This window comes from Cygnus olor, chromosome 1, assembly GCF_009769625.2.
Source record: "Cygnus olor isolate bCygOlo1 chromosome 1, bCygOlo1.pri.v2, whole genome shotgun sequence".
NCBI lineage: Eukaryota > Metazoa > Chordata > Aves > Anseriformes > Anatidae > Cygnus > Cygnus olor.
The window spans coordinates 178149129-178173907 of NC_049169.1; the positions used below are offsets into that span (position 1 = coordinate 178149129).

A 24779-nucleotide genomic window follows, 5' to 3' on the forward strand; every position below is an offset into this window, starting at 1 on the left:
CTCCAGAAATATCCACAGCAATAGCTGTGGGACAGCCACTCACATATTAGCAACCTGGGTGGGAGCCATCGATTGCAGCGCCTTTTAGGGTACTGCAGCTTCAACACACATAGAAAGACATAGTGGTGAGGTGAAAATGACTTACAGGCCCAATTCCTTTCTGCAGTTCAACTCTATAAGCTGTAATAATTCACTTCAAAGGAAAGATGAATGGGTTACTCTACATTTATACAACGGTAACAGAATAGAGTTATATCCTAAATATTTTGCAAGAAACTAAAATCATTCTCTGTAACACTTGCTCCAGATTAAAATTAGACTTTCATTTCACTTGCACGCATTTGAGATGAAAAATAAATAAATAAATAAATAAGGTAACAAATCAGCACAGGAATCCGCATGGTGAAATAGTCAGAATGCAGTAGGGGTTACAGACCTGTACAAAAGCAGGTGACTTCTCAGCGGCCCCATCACTATATTTCCAAAGAAACGTTACAAATTCTCATGGCCAATCCTGCAAGAAGTAGAAAGAATAGTTAAACCTAGAGAGTTTCTAAAGGAAAAGAAAATAATATCAGCTGTCTCCTTGGATACGCAATGCTAAAAGCCAGTTTCGAATTGGTTTAGAGGATGTTAAACATTTTAAACTACGGAAGCAGCAAGATCATAACAATTATTTAAATATAACAAAGCCCAAGTTGAATAAAATACAAAATGCTAAGTTCTTTTTAAAGACATGTTATTGAAAACAGTCCTGATAAAAATGCAATGAATATATTGGACTACATTGGAAAGAAAAGAAAAAAGAGAGAATACTGAACCAATTTATATTCCCTTTGAACTGTCTGTAATACAGACCTTAAAGTGCATTTTCAAACATATAGCATATCAAAGAAGCAGACATTTATTTCTAGCCATGGCACTTCTAGGCTTTTGGTAAATGAAACCAGAAATAGTCTAGTGGAACTGCTGTGTGATAAAGCATGTACTGATGGGTTCTGCCCAACATCAGTAAACAATTGTTTTTCTTTTAAGCAAAGGAAAGAATTTCAGCAGTAAACAAATGCCTTATGTCTTGCATGAGTTCTTCAACAGAGTCAAGGCAAACCTGTCGTTTCACACCTCCTGCATGTGCTACTCAAAGTCAAAATACAAGTTATGTTCCCCAAGATCTATCAGTTGATATGTTTTCAATTATGACAACTATGATACACAAGGGTAAGTCCAATACACAACAACTTTCAGCTATAATCCCCCTGGAATCCACGCCCGTTGTTATAAGGATAATTATCTGGGTATCCCCGAGGCCAATTCTTGCAGTTTTCGTACAAAAACCACCTCTTGCATAAGACATGAAATTTAAAATCATCCCCTTCACAGATATCATTGAGTCACTCCATTACCTCTGGGACAGATATAAATTATGCATTCTTTGATTCTCTTTAAAATTTTAGATGCACAAGGGGACCGAGAAGCATCTAAATGGTACTAAAAATATAAGGCATTCAAGAAAGAAACAATAACTTGTATGGTATTAACTGCTACAGTGCTCCGAAGGCTCCCTGCCTGGTCAAGAAAAGCACATAAAGCACTGAAACATAACAGCAGGCTTGCATGCTAATGGCTGCTAGTGACAAGGACTCATTGAATGTCACTGCTTCACATACTGCGTACTGTTCATTTTTCTTATCTGTGTGACCTCTCCTTTGAAATGACTGATGAAACTCCTGTGAATTAGCATCTCTGCTTCTGGGCATTTGCCACCAAGAAGGCATTCAGCAACATCTCTACTGAAACACAAAAATGAGGCAAGAAAAACAAATCATAATCTCACCAAAGACCAGTAACTATGCCTGTTAAAGGATAGTCAGTCCATACTGTGAAAGGCACGCTTCTCTGAACCTTCCTTGTTAGGTTGGTTTTTACCTTGACGCCTTTTAAGAGCATTGGCTTGTCACAATATATGCATTCATATTTCAGACTTGGCTAACATTTTCGTAATTGGTGTGAATAAAAAGGAATAGCTGTTACTGCAAGAAAGAAAAAAATGTCTCTGTTCTAATGCCCTGCTGCTATGATGACCTATTTCACACTAGCATCTGTTCTGTTCTGATGAACCACTCCAGATGTAAGCTGGCAAAGCAGCACTGCAAGTATGTTGCCCAGACATCCACTGAGTGCTGCAGATGTTTTTTTCCACACTTCACATTTAATGTGTGCTTGATTAATTTTTTTTTTCTTTATTGTTTCAACTCCTTGGCCCACAGAATTTCCTATGAAGTTTGCAGGATCTGGGATCCAAACTGCAGCCATGAGGAGAAGCTCCCTTTTTGTTAGCAGGTTCATTAATGTCTGGAATAACGAGCCAAAAGAGCCTTGCTTCAAATTGCCAAAAGAAATGCAAACTTCAGTAATCTATTATGCCTTAATATTATTTGCCTGAGGAGTTAAGACAACACTCATTTCAATTTCAAAATTACAGATGTTTGTAATAATCAGATGCATCGGTCTGACCAAAAATATTACGCCCGTTCTCTGCCTCAAGCCCTTGACCTGAATGAGGTTAGTGACAGCGATATGAATGACTTGAGCAGAAAACCAAACACAAAAGTAGTTTTATCGTGAAGTACAATATTTCTTCTGTCACTTAGCCATTTTTTTTTTCCTCTCAAAATTACAGGGTAGACTGCAAATCTTCAAGGCTAGCAGCCGTTACGACAGCCTAAGTGCCATTTAAAAGAATTATAATTTATGACACGCCTTGGTAGAATAGCAAAGGTCACACAGAAGACTCCCCAGGGAGGGGAGGATGACAAAGGTTACAAAGATGACTAAAGACTAGCCTACAGGAAGGGATTTTCTTGGAAGGGAGATGTTTTCTTGCAACAGCTTCATCCTACCTAATGCACAGGCACCTCATCCAAACAAACAGCTCACCTTTAAGTTAGCTCCAAGGCATTGTTTATGAAATACGCCTCCGAAATTCACGTCTTAGCAGCCTGGCAATGTGCCCAGGGCCCACTGAGCTGCTGCCAGCCTGTGGATGCTGTGGGTCTGCCCCACAGGGGACAATGGGATGCATAGTGACAGATATGGGGACATCGCCTGCACACTGGGTAGACCATATTTGAAACACCTCCAGGATCCTTGCAAGCCATTGCCAAAATGGGTCCCACTTTCCCACTTCTGGGGCACTCAGTGCCATTTCCAGACCTCTACCAGAGCGGCGCAGACTGCTGCACTGTTTCTCTTAACAGCAACAAGAAGATTTGGTATGAGAAGAGCCTGAGATACACATTGCCACTGACACATTCTCGCAGGCAGTTGCAAATCTGCAAATCAGCCATCGCTCTACGAAGCAGCTTGGGCTGCTTTTCCTTGCCACAGCTACAGCGCTCCCCCCCTTTCAGCCACAACAAGCACAGAAAAAAAAAAAAAAAAAAAAAAAAAAAAAAAAAAAAAGACAAGGATGAAGACAAGCAGGAACAACTCTTCTTGGCACAGCTCCACTCTGTGCAGCATCATTTCTAGGCTCATAAAATAAGCATTAACTGGTGGGAGAAGCTGGCGCTGCGAACCTGGGGGTAACCGGTGTTGTCTGCAGAACATCAGAGCGATAAAGAAAAGCTTAACCTGAAGCCAGCATGCAATACAAGACAACTCTCCCCTCTCTTCAGAAATATGTGGCCATAACCATTTTGAAAACTGACAGCTCCCAACTGCACCCGATCAGTTGTGGATGCTGCCTGCAGCCAGATCAATGGCTGGCGCTTGCCAAGGAGGTCTGCATGGCTCTGAAGGGTACAACTCTAACAGTGGCCAGTCAAGAAGAGACTATTGATCACTTTGAGTATAAAGGATTATCCCTTGTTTGCTGCTGGGTGACTACTACAGCCCCATCCTCCTGGTATTCAGTCTCCATGCTTGGCCTCCCATTGCATGAGGAGGAACCTACCTGCTGAGGACTGGGTAACCACCCAGGTTGAAATTCTCATTTTCATTCAGAAATTCCCATCTATTTCCTGTACGAAAATAGGGCAATTCGCTGGAGGGGACCAGCGTGGCGGACATTAATAGTGTCTGCATTCTCTTGTTCTGGCAGTCTCTGGTCTATTACCATGGTTGATGAAGCCTTTTGCTGGCTATTCAGATCACAGGAAAATTTTACAGTCTCATAAACACAGGCAAATGACAGCGGAGTGCGCCTTTGGGAGACTGAAGGGCAGAAGGTAACAGGAAGGCGGGATGCAGCCAAGCAAGCCTCAGATTACAGCAGTATGTTTTATCCTGTGCATCACCTGCAGGAACAAGGGAAGGGGAGCTTAATGGCACAGGAACGCTGCGAACACAATGAATAACCTACGAGATGCCCCCTCCCAAGTGACAAATCCATAGGGCATGTTATCAGGAGCCCTCCCGAACCCAGCTGAGAAAAGAAAATAGGATTTTCAACACGTGTTTTGCCTTGCACTTGGAGTTGCTTACAGCGGTATGGCAACTCCTTCCCAGTGCCAGGCTATGATGGACTCTACGTGTGGGGCTTTTATACTCTCTGGTGTTGGTTTTGTATGCTCTGTCTTCCTTTATTAATTTTAAACAGAATGGGGGGATGTAAATTCACCATTGGGGATATGTCAGTGTTTGCTCAACATGCTCTATATACCTTTATTAATTTTGTATTGAATGGTAGATGCGATTTCACTCTGGGGGAAAATCAGTGATAGCAAAAGGCCTTTCCCACTGCAGGGGAGCAGTGGGAAAGGGGAGATTATTTCTCCCTGGGTTTGTTTAGAGTGATTTGTGTACTTTCAAGGATTTCTGGAGCTGGGGAACTTTTGCATTCACGAACAGCCAGTTTCAGTGCCATGACCTACTGCTCTGAAGAGGTTGATTATCTTAACGTAGCATTTGTTATGCAAGACTTACTGCTTACAGTACATTTTAAAAGCAGAAGATGATGCCTTTTTATAATGCAGGAGCAGAACTTAAAGGGGGGAAATTAAAAAGCTTTCAGAACAATACCTTTTTTTTTTTCTTTTTTAATGGTGCAAATGCATAAAACCCACACCAACTACAGAAGGTTTGTTTTCTGACAGAAGTTCACTAGGTTTAACTCTCAGCATATTGCAAAAATGGCCTGAATCAGCATGGCCGGCTTGGCAGCCTGTCCTTTCCACCTCTGCAATTCCTGGGCCCCCAGCGAGCCAACGCTTGGCTTGGGGCACACAGGGACACTTGACTCCACAGACCGCTATTCCCCGAGGTCTGATGGAAGAGAGCTGCTCACTTGTGTTTAGCTCTTTGCTCCCTACCTTTAATTCACACATCAAGCTTACACTCCACCACAGCAAAACCTTTTGCTTGCAGACTCTTAGTCCAAGTCTACCGTGATCATAAAGGGAATGTCCCCTTACTGTCATTTTTATTTTCCTGGGAGAAAAAAGTCCCAGAGGAAAATATTGTCATGCCTCCTTCAATTTCCAGAGGCTCCCAGAAGGTCAAAACTTCTTCACACAGCTTTGCCAAATGCTGCAAAAACAGTGGTGTCCTGGAGGATCCTTTCACAGATCTTAGTCAAAAGGCAAGGAAAATGCAGATGCCGTTCACTGTCCAGCTTTTCATGGCAGAAAATACCATAACTCTGCACTCTTGTTTCCACTTTTGGATACCTCTGCACATCATAGGGTTGTGGGGTTTTTTTAGCTCTTATTTTCTTAGTGACCTTCAGAGCACAAAGTTTGGGACTTTGTAGCTCTTCTACAGTTCCTACAGTGCCTGGATTGTTGTTCCTCTGTAGGGTTGATTCCACAGTGATTCCTTGATCCAGGGACCAGATGCAGCAAAGGGGCCATGGGGCAAAGGTATCCACAGACAGTAATTCAGGGAAATTTTGCTGTATGGAGAAGGGAAGTGAATATTCACAAAGGCAACCTAATGTTTTTGTTTGCCCTTCCCCAGGCAGCTGTGACACAGAGGACACATGACCAGAAAGCAAAAAAAAAAAAAAAAAAAAAAAAAAAAAAAAATTTTACTGATCAGAAGACTATATATATATATATATATATATATATATATACATAAAAATAAGGACTTCCTAGGATTTTTATTGCTGAACAGAGCCTTCCTGAGATTGCTGTTCATTACAAACTTGAAACGTTGAACTAAATTAATTACTTGTTTGATCAAAACGTGTTAGAGACTTGAAAACTGAATTACGGAGTAGCTGGCTCTCACTGCACACGCTTATGGTACAAGTCATTCTTTTCCTAATCTGGTGCAGCTGGCACATGAACTCCTTGCATGACTGATGGCAGAGGCCAGAAAGTTTCTGCGCTGGGACAGGAGGAGCATGGTTCCCGTACTGAGCACCAGAAACAACTGCTTCAGATGAAAAATGAGTGAGGGAAACAGGAAAGAAAGGGGTTAGGGAGTGCAGCTGTCTGTTATGGGCTCTGTAGGGTCAGCACTGCTATATGTGCTGGGTACAGCTGGATTTTGAACAAGCAGGAAGGAAGAAGGAAGGGCAGGATTTGGAATCTGGCTCACATCCACCCAAGACAGTAACATGCAACTTAGGGAAAAAGTAATAAATAGCCGGTAAATGCCATAGCACATGATGCCAGCAGTCTGTAACAGAGGCGAATGTGGTGATACTCACCAGCCTCCCCACTGTGCTGCCAACAGCCTGGGGGTTCCCTGAGACTGAAGGCAGGCAGGCAGGGGGACAGGGAGCAAAGCACGTCAGGCAGCCCTGCCTAGCCATGAGCACCTTGTTTAGGATCCAGCTTACTGCACTCATGGCAGGGGACATGAGTCTCCCAGGGCTCCACATTCTTCATCTGTTAGCTGCATCCTAAACAAACTGCAGGTCCAGCAGTGGCATGTGGTGCCCAATTCCTGTCCAAGTCCTCTAAGAATATGGGCTACAGTTCTGGTTTCTGTCCTCTGCTGTCTTGCAAGCCACCATCCTTCTCTTCTCTCTTTCGGTGCCACTGTGTATGAAACTCTGGAGGGGAATTTAATTCAGCCATTTAGCTATCCTCCCAAATCCTATTTCACTGAAGACCAAATCTCAGAGATTCTCATCCAGACCTCCAAAGCTGCCCATAAAATCTACAGTTAATTTAATAAGATTAATAACTGACATTAGAAGGGACTGCTAGGAACACCTAGTCCAACCTGCTGCTCAAAAGAACCTGGTCAGGTCCTTTTCCAATCGAGTTTTGAGTATCTTTGAGGATGGAGATCCCACAGTCACTCTGGGCAATTTGTGTCAGTGTCTGATCACACCCACGGTGAATTTTTTTTTTATATTTTTTATATTTCCCAAAATATATGTAATCACAATTTCATTTGTTTCAATCTGTGTCTGCTGCTTCTTCTGCTGTCACTGTGCACCTTTGAAAAGAGTTTGGCTTTGACTTCTCTGTCCCATCCCATCAGGTAACTGTATACAGCAGCAAGATCCCCCAACCACTTTTTCTTCATTACAAGAGCCCTTTCTGCTTCTTCTCATACATCCTCTGCTCCAGCCCTCTGTGTATATTGTTGGCACTCTCTGGGATATGTCTGGGATACTCTTCAGTATGTCCCTGCCTTTTGGGGAGCCCAAAACCAGGCACGGTACTACAGACGTCATTTTACAACAGCTGAGTAGAGGCAAATAATCACTTCTTGCTAAGTTAGGCCCAGCTGAAAGCATCCAGGAGGCTGCAGAGCACAGAGCTGGGAAAAAAAATGCTCTAGAAATGCATGCTCAAATGTGAACTAAATATACAGATTTTTGCTATGAGTGGACTAGCACTGAAACAAGATGAGAGCTGGTCACCTGAATCCAAAGCAGCAGCAGGCACCCAGGTAAGACAGACCAGCCAGTTGAGAGAGACTGCACAGAAATAAGGGAAGACAGGTGGGGAACACCATAATATTTCAGAGCACATAACCACTTGAATATTAGTATGAAGCAGCTACAACTGAGCTTAAATTACTGCTGATCCTAACAGGAATAAAAACAGCAGTAATTTGCCCATTATAATATAATAAGGCACTGTATCACACAAACACAGATTTTTTTAATATCGGTGTAGCCTGGCTAAATGCTGCAGTGCACCAGCATGAACAGATCATAAAATGGGACAGAAGTGATATAAATCAATTGACTTCAAAGCCATTTCTGTAACCCAATATCAAAAAAAAAGAAAAAAAAAAAGACTATGATCCAGTCAATGTTTGTCAAGAGATGACATATTTTCATCTTCTATCCAGACCGACAGTATCCTGAAAATAAAATCATTCATTGTTCTGCCAAATTACATCTCAAATACATAATATTGCATCCTCCATATACCTGGAAATGAGACGTATGGTAACAGGAGGAAAGCATTTCTAAGAGAGACCAGGAAAGAAACACACATGCACGTGGGAGGAAAAACAGCGTTGAATCTACCACCTTTATGAATAACTCCCTGAGCAAAAAAAAAAACATTTTAGTATTAAGACCATGAAGCCTGCCTGAGACACAGTAGCAGCAGTAAGTCTTGAGAAAACAACAGCCTGGAGGAGAATGCTTTTATCAGGACGGCAAGTGCTGGCTCTATTAACAAAAAGCAACTTTGCGTAGTCATGATTTTTTTGTGGTGGGAACAGAGGCACAAATTGAGTCAGTACCCAGAGCTGATCATAAGGTGCAATGGAAAACAGAACTTGTGTTTCTTCTTACTTTGTTACTGTAGGACAAGAATGAGAATGAAGGAGGCTCTTATGTCAGGAACAATGCTCCAAGCACTGCAAGATCTGGAAAAGATTCCTGGTCAGTGCAATGATTTGGGAAATCTGCACATGAAATATGAACTCTGGTTAATTAAGATATTATTCAGATGAGTAACTCTCTGTCACGAATAAACCTCTGCCAACATAGATTTACTATATGGACAAGACTTCCAACAACTCCCTTCTAGATCAGAAACAACCTCCACTTCTTCCATTTTCCTGGAGAGAAGGCACTGAAATGTAAGAAGTTAATGAGTAAGTACAAACTTACTTTTTTTTTTTTTTCCTTTAACTTTACCCTCTCTTGCAAAATGCTTATTCTGATTTATTTTGATAGTGGTTTCTTACAGAGCTTTACTTGAGATGAAGTCTTGCCCTTGACCAAGCAAAATTAATTCACTGATGTTATCAGTGCAATACTTTTATGCAGAGAGAAGTGGTCTTTTGGACTGAACTTCCTTTTCTCAAACCAAGGTCTGTGACTCTAAACACAGCTGAAAAATGCTTCCAGCAGGGGTATAAGCAGTTGCCATGTTGTGTTTGCTCAAAATAATGTTTGGATGGGGCCACAAAGTGGTATTTGTGGTTGGAGGAGGTTAACAGTACAATGTTGAGAACCCTAGTCCTGAACTATTTTAGAGCAGAGAAGAGCAAAGCCAGGATTAGGAAGTACTTTTTTTTTTTTTTTTTTGACTACGTGCTGGAGGAATGAGCAGTGCTTGTGAGGGCTCCCAGAGCCTAAATCTTACTAGGCCTCCACTTTTACTCCCAGTTGTTGTGTGCTGCGTAATTAAGCCTGGAGGGGATACATGCATGACTCACTGTGCCAACATTCACATACGAGGTTCTGCTTGAGATGAGGCTTTCTGGTTATCTATCAGCAAGACTGAGCAAGGACACCTGAGGGATTCTCCAACTTCACACCATCACAGTAATGAGCGGGCAGATGTCCTTGGTGGAAGGAAAGGTCGTTATTTTTCAGAACAGTTTCCCTACCCACATCACCAGTCTGCTCACTGCCAGTTTAACAAGCTGCTCTTTAGGCAGAAATCAGCCTGACAGAGACTTTAAGAAACAAAAGTATAATTAGGATCCTAAAACATTCACAGCTACATTTTGGACGTGCTTTTGCAATGTTATCACTGACTCTGAAGCCTGCAACTAGTGGCAAAAATCTTTCAGCAAAGAAAAGCTTGAATTAAATAAAAACAAACCAACCAAACCACACAAAACACAACAACCATATATCAGGGTGTATCTTCGAGGGAAAATCTCAAAGGTGTTTTCACACATCTCTATAGCCTTGCACGTGCAAAGTTTCTGCAAAGCCAGCCTATATGCACTGAACACAAAACAGCAGCAAGAATTCTGTATTGGAAGTAATCCTTGAAGTACTTGTTCTTGCTCATACCGTAGCATTGCAAAACGTTTGCACTCCAGCAACCACAGTTACGCAAATTAAGGTCATGTTTTGTACAAAACAGATTCCTCCTGTGCCTGCAAGTGACTTGCATGTGCATTCGTAATGTGCCCATCACTAAGGCATCTGTGCCATGAGCTAACAATGGAAATAATGATGGAATAGTGGCAAAGCTGCAAGCATAGGCAAGCCTTGTACTGAAGACTGTGTTAGTACAAACAGAGGTCACCTCTGGAGAATATAGAGAAAGGGCCTCCTGTAGCTTAGTCTTAAGAGCCATATTTTCAATGAGTAGCAGCCATTTGTGCTGCTGAACTGTTGTGTCTGCAAGCACACTTGCATGTTAGAGATAATAAAAGCAAAAAAAAAAAAAAATAGTGAGAAAAGAAACGTGTTATAAGGTATTTCCAAAAACAGTGGCAGTCTGCATGGCTGGCAGCATATGACGTCTTTACACCTCACAAATACGAGCAAATGGACAAGTGGGGCACTTCTCTGGTATATAAGCTTCTACGTTTGTACGTGCTCTCCAGTTGCAAAGACAAATACCCAGATTTCTGCAAATGTCACTTTGGATAAAAGTTTGGAATTCCTACCATTTCTTTAAGTATACAGATGTATATCCAACACGAATTAGAATTAGAAGAAAATCTGTTTTGTTTTGTTTTGTTTTCCTGGAATCTGCCACCTTTACAATCAACTTGTTAAAAACGCTAGTTTCCATCTGTCAACAGCACCACAGCATATATTTATAGCATTTTAAATACATAAGATGATATAAAGTCCCTTAGAAAACCCACACTGCTCCGTTGAGGACATATTTGGATGATGTTTCCTACAAACTTCCAGTGATGGCTGGGCCGGCAAGCTCTGGCACAAAACACCAGACATTTGCATGTTGACTAGACAGTGTGTGAACAGGAGTCAGGTTAAGGACAACACTGAAGCGAGAATGGTTGTTTCTGCACTGGAAATAAGGCTCTAATTTCTAACACATCTTCAGGGCAATCCGCCCGAGGAAGAAAAACAGAACAACAAAAACAACAATAACAACAAAATTATTTTAAAATACAGTCTTTAAATCTATTTTTCTCAGGGTCTTATTGTAAGAGGATTTCTGACTAAGAAGGGGAAAAAAGCTTCTAAATTCTCACCAGCAATTTTGAGGCTGATATCATAGAAGCTATGCTTTAAAGGTCCTATCCTGACAGCCCATATGCACGCAAATGGGACTGCACAGTTCAGTAGCACTCACTTTCACGAGCAAAGGATATGTTGCTAGAGACAAGCTTGCAGATTTAAACCAGATACTTTATTTGTGGCATAAATTTTATCCAGCTAACCAGAGAGCTGGTAATGTTCTACTCCAAATAGAACAGAAGAACATGTAATAGATGATATATATTTGTAGGACAGCTTGAAATCTCTTATGAAAAAATGTTTTTAATTTTTTTTCCCCATTGAACAGCTCAGAGAAGTGTGTCCCTGACAAAGGCCCATAAGGGGCCAAAATTCTGGTTATTTGTTCTCTTTTGCTCTTAACAAATGAAGCAAAATACAGTTAATACATTATGCATGTCTTCAAGCATATTTTTATTTAGGCTGTTTTGTTTTGTTGTGCCTTGGAAACTTTAATTTCATTTTGCTGTGCCTTGGGAACTCTGACTTTATTTTATTTTATTTTAGTTTTAGTTTTTTTCTGGTTAATAATAAAATTGAAATATTAAGGCAGAACATCAACCAATCTACAGTGTATGAGATTTTTTTAAAGTTTCAATGAAACGGTCTCTCGTGTCTCTTTTCCACTCCGTTATCTTATCAGCCACCAAACCATTCTCAACAAGTTGGCCTGTCAAAAGAGCAGAGCTGGCCAGTTGCTATTAGTCATTTCATTTCCTCTCACAATGATCTGTTGTTTCACTAGTGTGAATAAGATATACTGTTCCAGCAACATGCTATAGTGTTTCAGCATTCTACACTTAAATTAAGCAAGCAAAAGACAGTCCTCTGCCACAAGGCATTTATTCCTATTTCAGAAGTGAAACAATGAGAGAGAACAGCAAAGTGAAATGGAGAAAGAAGGGGAAGAGAGGACAAGACTAATGAGACTGGATGGCTAATTACATTCACTGCATTCACACACTAATGTTACTTTTTGTTTGTTTGTTTGTTTTGGTGTTTTTCAGCATTTAGCAGCAATTTGTGTTCCCCTGGGAGCATATGAGAAAGGTAGGGAGTAAGAATAGATTAAGGAAAGTGGGACCAGAGAGATGGGCGGAAGGGCAGCAGGTGATGGGTTTTGATGCAACTGAAGCCAAGTTCAGATTAAGTGACAAATGGAGTGATGCAGAGAGGAAAAAAAAGCAGTAAGAAATGAAGATTTGCAAGGGAAGGAGTAGAGGACTGAGAAGTCATACTGCAGGGCTGAGGGGCTGGACTTTCCCTCAGCAACAGTGATCTCTCCAGTGCTCTACCCTCCTGCTCAGGCAGCACACATACACCACAGCTACAACAAGCTGGTACTCTTGGGACACCAATTTCTTCCTTCCTCTCATCCCAAGAGAATATTCTTAACCATCCAGAAGACTTATGGACTGGGGCAAGGAAGGATGGTAAGCCTACACGGGAACCATCCTGGAGGGTCACTTTTTATTTTTGGTGAATGAAATTGCCAGCCTGTGTAAACTCCAAACGGGCTGTCCTACTTTTTACATATCTGCAACACAATTTGGACTGAACCATTCCTGTTCTTGGCTTTTCAAAGGCTTCAAGACAGTTGGTCCCATGCAGCAAAAGAAGATATTCTGAAATTCTCAGCGGGGTGACTGCCCCAGTCCCTCACAGGTAGTGGAAAACTCTTGTAGGATGTCACCCTGTCCTCTTGTTTAAGCACCAATGCAATGCAATTCCTCTGTTGTGAACAGCACCTGAGGGCTGAAATGATCTGTTATAGACCAAGAAATATTCGGTCTGTCCTAGATGTGACCCACTTACTACCAAGCTCTCCTGCTTCCCCACCAATGGTTTGATTTTTATGCTGGTGATTTTGGTTTATTTCATTTGCTAGTTTATTTATTTATTCATTTATTCATTTCTCCTGGACAAATTTATTCATTTCTCCTGTTGGGACTCTGAAAAGGTGCTGAAGAGAAGCTCCTCAGTCACTATCTGAAGGGCTGTCTGGCTCCCCAGGTAAGGGAAAGAAAAAGGAAGGGATGCCAGTGTCTCACAACTAAACCGTCGAGTCATGCCAGCCCCTATTCCCTCCTCCTTGCACTCTTCTCTGCTGTACGCAGTGGTACAGTCATCCTCTTACCATGAGGCATCCCCCAGACACGGCTAACATATCAGGGAATCACACTCTGGTATGCTTGAACTGAGTAGGAACTTTCCTGGCTCATAGCCTGGCAATAAGCTTAAAAGGGCTGGGAAGCTGGTGTGGAAAGCCTCAACAGCAATTCCCACTGGCAACCTGGTATTCTCCCTCTGACAGAGCTTCCCAGGGTACCTCATATGGTTCCTTAAAGGTCCATATCCAATCCAAGAGGCAGTTAGAAAGGACAGACTGAAACCCAAACCACTGAACTAACTTTTCGGTGACGCTGCTTGTTCTTGGGGCTGGTAATTCTCAGCAGCATGGACTGTGAATGCTGCCAGCTGAGATCAGGCCGGTAAATCCAGGCCTGAAAGACAGCTGGCAGATTTGCACAGGTTAACTCCAAACCTCCCACTGGGCAGCAGATCTTCAAGTGGGGATTTCAGGTCCATGAGGCATAGAGAAACAGCAAACAGGGGAAAAAAAAAAAAAAAAAAAAAAAAGGGGGGTCCCCAGTAGAACAATACATCTTTTGGAGGCCCTGAAAAGAACGTCTTTTCACTGCCTTAATCCTAAACCTTGCTGGTGACTTGTGCTTTTTTAGATTAAAAGCTCTAGCCATGTGACCAACAGCCTTGAAGCTGATGGCATTTTAGAAACATCATCTGGCTGCCCTCTAAAAGACACAGCCAGAACTCAGTATCAGGGCTCAGCTCACAACCTGGGGCACCATCAACTATTCAAACTGCTGCTGCTGCAGTCACTGCTACAGCAAAGCATGGGGCAAAGTTGCTAATAGCAGGGCTGCCAAGAGCTGATTTTATCCTCTGTGGTGTGGCTACTAGGTTGACTGCTGTCATGATGAACATTATCTCTCTTGTAACAAAGACAGAGGCAGAAACCCAACTTTTTTCATGAAACAACAATGGTATAGTCAGTAATAGACTACCCATCTGGACAAAACCCTGTGCCCGTGCTTAAATAAGATAGTTTCTCACCTACCCCAGCTTCACCTGTAACTTGAATAAAGTCCAAGGAAACAGCCAGCATTTTTTCCTCTCCTTTCCTGCTGAACCCAGACTGGCATCTGGAGGGACTGATTCCCTCTTCCCTTTGCTCCTATCTGGGATTCATTCTAGTTGGTCCTTCTGTACATGTTTTTAGAAATCTAACTCCACCACACCCACCAGAGGCTTTCCCCAGCTAAGGAGGCATAAGATTTATCAAGCACTTCAGTGCTTGACACACAGCCTCAGCATAAGCCCTCCTAACTCCAACCAAACTGCCACAGTTACAGGGAGCAGTGCAGCCCTGCCTTAACATGGCACTGAAAGTTGCTCAGTTGCATCAGTACAGCACTGCACCTGATACTGTTAGCTCCATCTCTCAGTGAACCTAATGGGTCTGGGAATGGTACCATGCCATAGGTCGGAGAAGAAATGGCTTGGTTGCTACATCTCTTTACTCTGGTGCAATACCTGTGGTGGACAAGTCCGAAGGTGAGCCCACAATTAACTCTTCTGGCTCTGCCACTCTTTCAGTTCTTCCCTTATGTATTCTCCTGCCTTAGTAGGTAAAAAAACCTTTCTGGGATATTCTACTGGGGGAAAATAAAACCTTATTAAAATGTGACATTCCACAAAACACTACTGTGGATTACACTTTCATCAGCTTTAACTTCATACACTTCTCCATACTCAGCAGCCTCTTTACAAGCAAGTACCTTAGCCATCACATTAACGCTAATAAAACAGATGTAATACCCTCTTCCTACCTGTCTATTTTATTTTATTTTTCTCTCTGAGGTCCATATATTAGAACAGGGATTCTCTAAATGGTGTTCAGAAAAGCTTCCGACTATTTCTGTTTGCTTTCCTTTACCACTGTGCTGAGGTTTCACTCAGCTGATATGGAGGTTCAGTTCTTCCAGCTGCAAACCAGACCAAGACACAGCGATAGAAACAGCAGTCAGATCCCACTGGAAAGACACAGACTTTCAAAGCTGTTGTGAGCATGAACTCATTTAAAAAATCATGTAAGAACCATTTAAATTAATTACAAAAAGGAGTAAGAAAGTTTACCTTACTAATAGCTTTAGGATCTGTACTGTATCTCATCTCTCAGCCTGGATCCCAGATGGTCAGAGCACCAAATTGGTATTTGAGTCTTAATTATTCTTGTTATTATATTCAAGATATGTCTGGAGACATATTATGAAACTCCTTCTGAGTGGTCAGGAAGCAGGCACACAAAAAGGCCATCAAAAAGGCCTTGTCATACCCTGTGTTCTGGGTCAGGCTGCTGTACTGGCCCATGCAGATCTGCTGTATTTGGAAAAACTGCAGGCAAACCAAGCAGCCAAAAAGTCTGCCCAGCTATTATCCACATGCCGTGCTCCCTATCAGAGCTGCGTCTGGGAAGTTTGCTAGCAACACTTCTCAAATACTTGCAGAGGTTCTCAAGCTGGCCAACTACGGCCTTGAGTGAAGCTGATTACTGTGCTAATTAGACATGCTGGCTTGAGTCTTACTACTATTCTACTTCACTTCACCCATACAGAGTGAGCTAAGTGCAGAAAGCCTGTCCTGCAGATGGCATACGGGCTGAAATGCTGGTTCCTGGCACTCCTCCGCTCCCTGATGTTCATCCCACACTCGCAGTCACAGTGTCATTGAGACCATTCATGAACCAGGCTGGGAGTCCTAACTAGCTCCAGGATGCAGCGATGCTGGCAAAATCAGCCACCCCTGAGGGGAAGAACAGCAGCTAGGGCTGTCAGACTCAGGCAAGGGAAAGCAAACTGTCAGACAGGCACCCACATCAAAACCTTGTTTGGCTGGTGTATCGGAGATAGATATTTCAGTTGCCTTTGCCATATTATTAATTCATGCCCTCTCCATGCATCATTGCCTGACTTAGCATTGCACAGAACCTAAACATATATTAAAAATACTATCCCTGCATAAACAGCTCATTAAAATGGATTTAAAATGGGGCCTATAAAACTAAAATAAACAAATCTAAATCAAGAGTAGAATGCCCTTAAAATTAGAGATCTATGCTTGGCTGGAGAAAACAAACGAGAGACAGTTCTCTCATTTCAGCTGTACAGATGTGCCTACTCAACTGTACATACTGTAACAACTTGAAAGGAAGAATGTGATTCCTCTGTAGGCAAGCAGTAATCTCCTTACCTCCACAGTCGACTGAAAATAAATGTAACTTGAATATTTGATAGTTTAGTTAGATTATTCCAAACAGACTCTATTTTCTCTAATTCCACAAAATAGATCCCTTTAAGGATATGCTTATGCCGTCAGCAGCAGTCTTGTGCTTCATCTGCCCATTATCTGAGCTGCAAAGTGTGAGACAGAGACAGCTCCACTCTATAAAAAAGAACAGTTCGATATCTTCCTGTAAGACTGTGCCCATGCTAAGAAAGCCTGCCTTCAGGAAAGTGATTTTTGTAACTCAGAGGTTATATATATTACCAAAAACCTCCAAGACTGTGTTTCAGCTTTAGTGCAGCTAAAGTGATCTGGATTTTACAGTAGTATTCACCTCAAAATGCACAGATGTAAAAGCAATTTGAAGTGCTCAGGATGTCATAATAAGACAAGACACTGAGCTGATTCTCTGTCCAATATGAATGTAAATAGAGAATTTGATTTTCTGACAGCATTTTAAAAATATATTTGTAATTGCACTTACAGATCACAATTAGCAGATAAAAAACCTAGCCAAAATAAAGATAGACCATTTAATGCAGCGAGTTCAATATCACATTTAATACTTTGGAAATCTTCCCTTCTATCTAACAGCCAGGGTCAACATCTGCCTATTCATCTTTTTAGAACAATAAACACATCAGTTCTAGGCATAATATTGTATCATTATGGGACTGACTATCAAAAGGTATGTGGCAACAATAAAAATGCAGAGTATTTACTGCTTAATATGCTTGAGATCCAGCACTTTCCAGCTTAATGCATTATTACTGGGAACATTAGTTTCAATATCTAATTTCCAAGGGACATGAAATGTTCAAACCCAAGTAGAAGAGAAAATGAACTAGCCCCAACCATCATATTTTGAACATCATTTTTAAATAACAGTTTTTCCATTCTAATCTGTGTAACGCGCTGTATCTATGATTCAGAAACAAAATCCCTCATTTTGCCTTCTGCTTTTTTTTATTCATTATTCCCTTTTGGAAAGGATTCCTCACAAAAATCTCTTCTATTGTGTTTTAGGAAATAAGCAGTTTTCAGCTACTTTAATAGTACCACAATGAGAGATAAATTTCTCAGCATCTATGATATGAGAATTTACCAGTTGTTTCCTCCCAACGTTTTTTAAGACCTTCTTTCCCATGGAGACCCTTACTAAACTCCTGTACTTCCCATTCAAGGGTGAGACACCAAACATAACGAGAGAAAGAGAAGGAACAGCATTTTCCCAGCTCTGCAGCGCTGGCGTGATTCACGAGGGGAATTTTACTCCTGCTTCTAAACAGATGTCATGGCAGAAGAAGTGGACACACCCTTAGCAGATGGGCCCTCAAATGTCTTGATGTTGATAAAACATGTTTCCATTAAATTTTATGTCCAGAATGACCCGCTTCCACTTCTCAGACAATTGATGTCATGTCCCAGCAAAGGCTGTTCATCTTTTCCCTTAACTGTTGTCAGCTTTACAGAATTGGAAAAGGCCTGCTAGGCCAGAAGGACCCCAGCAAATATCTACCAGTTCAGCACTCTTCCCAGAAGAAATTCTTCCACTGCTACCATAAAAAGGGATGTTTTCACACTCATATACTACTTTTAATCTAAGCTATCTGTGGCAGATAACAGAAGGAATATCTGCTACCATACACAGTGCTATCATTAGGAAATACACTGCTCTGAACATAGCATGCTTTTTCTCTCAGATCATGCCTTTTGTTTTTGTATTTTTTTTCTTTTTTCTTTTTTCCTTGGGACATCATGAACAAGACTCCCCTCAGCTGGAGACTCTCTGGGAACTATGACAGCCCCAAGTCTCCTCAAGTCGTGTTGCACTCAAATGCCGGAGGTCTAACACTGCTGCTGGTAAAAACTGGAGTGATCCCACCAGTATCAGTGGGGTTTCATCCTCTCACAGCAGAAGAAAGGCTGGCATGTGGCAGAGGCACAAAACAACTGCACTGTCATCATTTTGTTGGTCTGCCGCATCCACACTCCAGCACAGGAGTTTATCCAGTTCAGGATGAGATCGGTGTTTATAACACTGACCGTTTGCACACTGTGGAAAAGCAGCAGACACGGTATGTGTGGCAAGGGTACTATAATGTCTGCTTAGACCTCTCACAAACTTGATTCACTGTGGCTGCTCTCTTTGGAAATGCTGAGACCTCACAGTACAGCTCATATGTAAAAATTTCACAAGCTTCTTCCAGTTAATAAAACAGCCCCACAAAAAATTAGATTGCCTTCTTGCTGCCTGTGGATATTTTGACAACAAAATGGAAAAGAAGATCCTTCAGCCCACCTGTGAATGACCTGTGTTTACTCTGCTGATAACAGCCTATGGCTCCTGCCATTTCTCCAGAGCTTGAGAAGATTTGTACTACACTTACTGACTAAACTCTTTTAGAAGAAAAATACTACTGAGGTTGCATGAGTTAGAAAACATTAACTTTAAGACAAACCAGCCTATCTTTAGCCTTGGTGCATAGCAAACTACATGCTTGCTAGTACGATGTTCAGTGTACTGAGCGAATTAGAGGCCAATGCTCCTTTTCCACAGTTTCTGTTAAGGGCAAATTTATCTTCTACCAGATAAATGTAACTACTGGGAAAAATAAAAAAGAAAATAAAAAAGAAAAAGAAAAAGCTGTATCAACTGTAATATAGCCTATTCAATAATTATGCTCTTATTTGGTACACAAAAAAAAATATCCAGAAAATCGTCATCAACTTCTACTTCATGTAATACATCTGCTGCATAATCTGCTAGCTAGGTCTTTGATGTTCTGAAAAACACCAGTAACTGTCATAATGAAATCCTCTATAGTTATTCAGAACTGCATAGCTCAACTAATATTTCACACAGTGAAAGCCCAGCGATTCTCCAACCTGCTAGTATAATTGGATTAAATTTCCTAATCATTATTATTTTTGAAGGGAGCTACAGCTTGAAGTTTGGAATATAGTGAGGAAACAACATCCTTCCCTTTGGCCAGCAAACAGCTCTGCTGCATCGCCAGAGGAACACTCCTCTTTCATGACAAAGCCACATCCGTATTATAGTCTTGCACAGTAATCTCACATGATGTCAGAAGTGCTGCTTTATGTCTTGGGAATAATTTGTCTGGATAAATAGAAACCACAAAGCAATATGGAGAAACGTTTTACCAAGGACAAATGTCGTCCTGTGGATTTTTTTTTTTTCACTAGTAATAATTACTTCCATGCTCTTTTCTTCCATGGCCCCAAAAGAGGAGTTATAAATAACGTTATTAAGTTGATGTATTTCTGCTCATATGAAGGAAGTCAGAAGCCACTGTTTCTCATCTGCTGTTCTTATTTTGTGGTTTACTTTCCCAAGGCTTCTAGTTGACTGTGGCCCCTCCTGCTTCCTTATCCCTTCCTCTCTACCAAAAATATAGAAAAAGCCAACCCACATCAATTCATATTAAAATATACTCCTTAAACTACTCCTTAATATACTCCTTAAAATGCTCCTTAGCATTTTGAAAGCTCTTTACAATTTTCAAATTTTTGTTCCCTCATTTCTGATTTTTCTTCCAGTAAGACCCTTGAAGACAACACACAGAAACACACAGTTATTTTTCAAACAACCCTCTGTTGTTGTTGGTAAATATTTAAACAGTGTCTTTTGCCAGGTTCTTCAGCAATGTGAACTGCCCAGAGCTCCTTCCCATGGGGCTTACAGCCTTAAAATCTACACACCCACAAATGATGAAGAAAACAGTAGAGTTAATAAAATTGATAAGTTTAAAAGTAAATGTGCAAGATCAGTATCACTTATGGTGTAGCTAGAATCCTTCAGCATGTTGCTTAATTCAGTACAGACCATACACTGTAGTTTCCTCTTGACGAAGCTACAGCATCTTGCAGTCCTAACAACTTTTATAGCATGTCCTTGAAATGTCCTGTTCCTTTCACCACTGCTGAGAAAATATCACAATCCCTTTACTTTTTCTGCCCATAATGATAGGGAAAGCAGTGCTGAGGAAAAAAAAATGTAATCACAATAACAGAGGAAGAAAACATGATTCATGGGCATAGAAAGTAAATCACTAGGAAAGCCTGTCTTGTCCTTCTTTTCATTTTGCTCATAGGTCAAGCGATCTTAATGAAGCTTCCTCCACATGTGCTTTATTGTTTGTTCTTATATACAGCATGGTTATTTCAAACTCCTTATTTAATTTTAAAAGCCGTACTGAAAGAAAGTCCTGTATGGGTTAACTGGGTGCTTGCTGAAGAACTGCTACATTTACAAGTATCAAAGATAGAGGACAGCACCATGCTCTGCTCTATGATTTACCTGCCATTATCAGGTAAAGTTGACGGTGGAAAACTGTGAGTGATGATTATTCCCTTCTGAGTAATCCTCATCAGGCAGGGAAAGGACCTGCTATCTAAGAGCCTAACTTCCCTCTAACTTCCTGCATACAAATGAAGGTTGTTAGCTGCCCGAAATGTTATCTGTTTACCTGAATAAAGGTGATAAATTACCCTATTACATTTTCATACACAAATTTGAAGCTGGATTGAAGTCAGGTCAAAAATTTGCTTCAGCGAGTCTTGCTTGCTACGTATTTAGTCAGGGACCCTTATCTAGTAGGAAAAAACAAGGAGAAAAAGCCTCTGGGTGAGGGAGAGGAAAGAGGGAAAGGAAGGAAGCAACAAAGGTATGTTTGCAGACTGGAGACATTGCTGCTACCTTAATCCATCTTTCCTAGGTGGTAACCATTCTTAAAACAAATAGCAGTGTGACAGCATCCAAAATACACTTTTAGGATCCCTGATCAGCCAGGCTGGAATCTATGCCATTACATCTTCATTGCTACCCAGAGCTCCCCAAACAAGCTAGATGTAATTGCTAGTATGGAGCAAGCTCCCCTTTAAGTGCAGGGAAGACTTACACAGTGCCTGACAGGGGCTTTACCATATTTACTCCAGCCTTTTTCTCCATCCCTTGGCAGACTTCTTCCACCTCCTCTTTACTTCTCTCCATTTTATATTCTTCTACCTTTTTCCTCGGTTTCTTTTTCCCTTTTAGGGACCTTTTGCCCTTCCTCCCCTTTCTGCTAATCTTCACTCAAAGAATGATGACAATGAAGATGAAACAACTGCTGCATCTGAAAGTTATTTGCAAAATGATTCCCTCCTTCACTGTCTACAAAGATAAAGTCCAGCCTCTCCATTCCTGCCCCTAGCACTTGCTCCCTTTAGATAATAAGTCCTTCCAGAAACAGCCTCAAATTCCTGAGACACCAATCATCACTGGGGAACCCACTTACAGCCATGTACAAACAAAACAGATCAGCTAAGAAACATGGTGAACTTAAATACAAATCCCTAGCACTGATTTGTCAGCAATTTTTGTTCAGACCATGGTACAGAGATAATTCCTAGTTCCCAAAAATAAGAAGTCAGGATGCAAACCTGACCAAGATGTGAATTTAGGTCAGATTGTGTCCTGAAATAGACACACACATCTCCCACTGAGTCACATCATCTGGATGAAAAAATAACTTGCGTTTTAACCTTGTTTAATACTCTGAACATGGGAAATCTAATGATGACCAAGTCTTTTTTTGCTTGATGTTCAAAACAAATGAGCAGCAGGGATTCTCTACTGGAAACTATCTTTGTTCAACATCTTCTCCAGGGATGTTGAACCTCCTGGGTTCCCGCAAGGTGTGTAACAGAAACAGTTTATACTAACCCAGAAGATCTACAAAGTGAATGGACTCGATAAAACCCTGAACATCTGAAGCTGAATTACTTAAGCGTATTGATTTTATGCAGACCCATGGTGGTGAAATTCCTATAGATGTTATACTACTTGATGCTAGTTTCTCTTTAATATTTTTTCCTGTCTCTGGAAGAGTCCATTGGCAACAGTCATGCATGGTCCATTGCATTTTTACTTTACTTTTTTTCTGAAATATATGTTTATTACAATAAAGGAGATTTTAACTCTGGACTTATTTGTGTGTTTTTGAAAGTAGAACAAAAAGAACAACATGTCCTTTTACAGTATCTACAGACATGCTCCTGGAGAACTGAGTTTCCTCATGTCTGTTCATTCCACCTCAAAGCTCCAACCACAAGGAATAAACTCGAAATGATGATTTCTTCCTCTGATCCACACAATCTACCTTCTTTTCTACAATGCTACAGAGAAAAAAAAATAATAATAATAATTCACACATTTCTTTTTCAGACCTAAAACATTGCAACATCTTTTTAGCACATGCAGAATACAGTAGTGACCCAGTACCTATATTTGCCAGAACTCTAATAACAGAGAGAGTTACAGTAGGATCTTCTCAGAATATATCAGTCACATTAACAGGAGCAGATCATTGAGGTGGCTCTCTAAAATGCTGTTAAAAAGTCTGCTGGCCTTTAGGCACCATTTAAAGATATTTATCTGCTGATAAATATAATACTTTCTACATAAACCCTGCAAAATTTCCAGCAGCAGTAGACAAGAAACACATTGGTTTTCTCTGAACCTGAAAAAAACACAGATGCCTTAAGGTAAATAATTGTACTTCTGCTTTTTTATTTTCAAATCTTCTTGTAATCTTGAGATTGTATGTCTCATACTTCCCTGGAACTACATTTCAAATAAACACTCGGTGACATCTCCTGCCAAGTCACTCCAGACTATGAGGACACACGAAGTATTTCTGGACTTCTTTGGAAGGGAAAGATGTAGGTGACACACCCAGAATCACCAAGGGCTTGCATCATTGCTCTGAGAACATTTCCATCACCTCCGGAAAAGCTGGGTTTGTTTGTTGCTTGTTCTTTATCTGTCGAGTCCCTGCTTGTTACATTCTTGGCAAAAGAAGTTTCACAGCACTTATGCTTTTGCACACAGGATTCTTGCCCTTTAAAACATATTTTAAACTATATTTAATTTGAGAGTCTTAGCCATTTTCTATACTCCTGCCATCAGCACAGACCATGCTTTAACAGTCAGCTACTATTCACTTTGCAAAACAAAACTATTTCCAGCAGCATGAAACTTTGCCCAGAGTTCCAGAAGCTCAACCTCTGGCAGTTATCTACTCCTTGTCAAGATCTGCAGAAATGTAGTATATTTTTCCAGTTCATTACTTCAGATTACAATAGACAGAATGCAGGTTGTTTGAAGTTCTACAAAGATTTTAGCATGAATTTCATATGTTTTCTTGTCGTTGTTGTTTTATTATTTTTATTTATTTTTTTTATTCTCCTCACATTGAAGAAATTGTTTCTTAGGTAGGGTGGGTCTGAGGAACCCTGGAAACCCTGTTTGCTTTCTATAAATGAATGCAGGCAGATGGAATGGGTGCCAATTGCATTTAGAAGCATTGTTACAGGCAGCAATAGGTTAAGAGAGAACAGGGCCCATATCCAACCAAAACAAAGGGCTCTCAGAAGAAAGAATGATATTTTTCCATCCGCACGAATACTCCAACTCTGGTCTCCTTGCTATGTAATGCTGCTCCTGCCATTCCCAACGGCACCAGGGCTCCTTTCAGACCTCATCCTACACTCTTCTGGAGCTGTGGGTTCTGGATTTCATTTCAATCCACTGGCACTCTCTTCCTTAAATGTATCATTAAAGAACCTATGTGGGAGAACCCCTATTTAAATCCATCTGCGTTCAACAATGGCAATAAAAAATGATTGCATGCTTAAGCTTATAGAAAGCCAAGCGCAAGACCTGGGCCAGTATTCTTTTAATCAAATAATTGCTATTCAGGCAAGACTTTCTGTGCAAAAATTATTTCTTTTAAAAAGCCAAAAATATATTTGAATGAACTCAGGCACTTGAATGACTTTATTTAATGCCCATCATAATATTATTTTATAAATATGTTGGAATATTTCTTTAGCTTTGTATATATTTTCTTTTCTAATCATACCACTAGAAAAATAATACCACACTCTGGGATAAAAGAAAAACACAGTTACTGGAAAGAAGCTTCTTCTTTAGCTTGCCAAGCAGCTACCAGCCTTCCAAGCAGCAGAAACAGCATAC

At 40.9% G+C, this 24779-nt stretch overlaps 1 protein-coding gene across 7 annotated transcripts in view; it reads right to left on the reverse strand.

Annotated features, from left to right (window-relative positions):
• Positions 1 to 24779, reverse strand: part of ENOX1 (ecto-NOX disulfide-thiol exchanger 1) — a 365243-nt gene that overhangs the window by 254365 nt on the left and 86099 nt on the right. For all 7 annotated transcript variants that reach the window (XM_040541548.1, XM_040541556.1, XM_040541497.1 and 4 more), the window contains one exon: positions 437 to 514. The gene's annotated coding sequence lies outside the window, so the exon portion shown is untranslated. The remainder of the gene's footprint in view (positions 1 to 436; positions 515 to 24779) is intronic.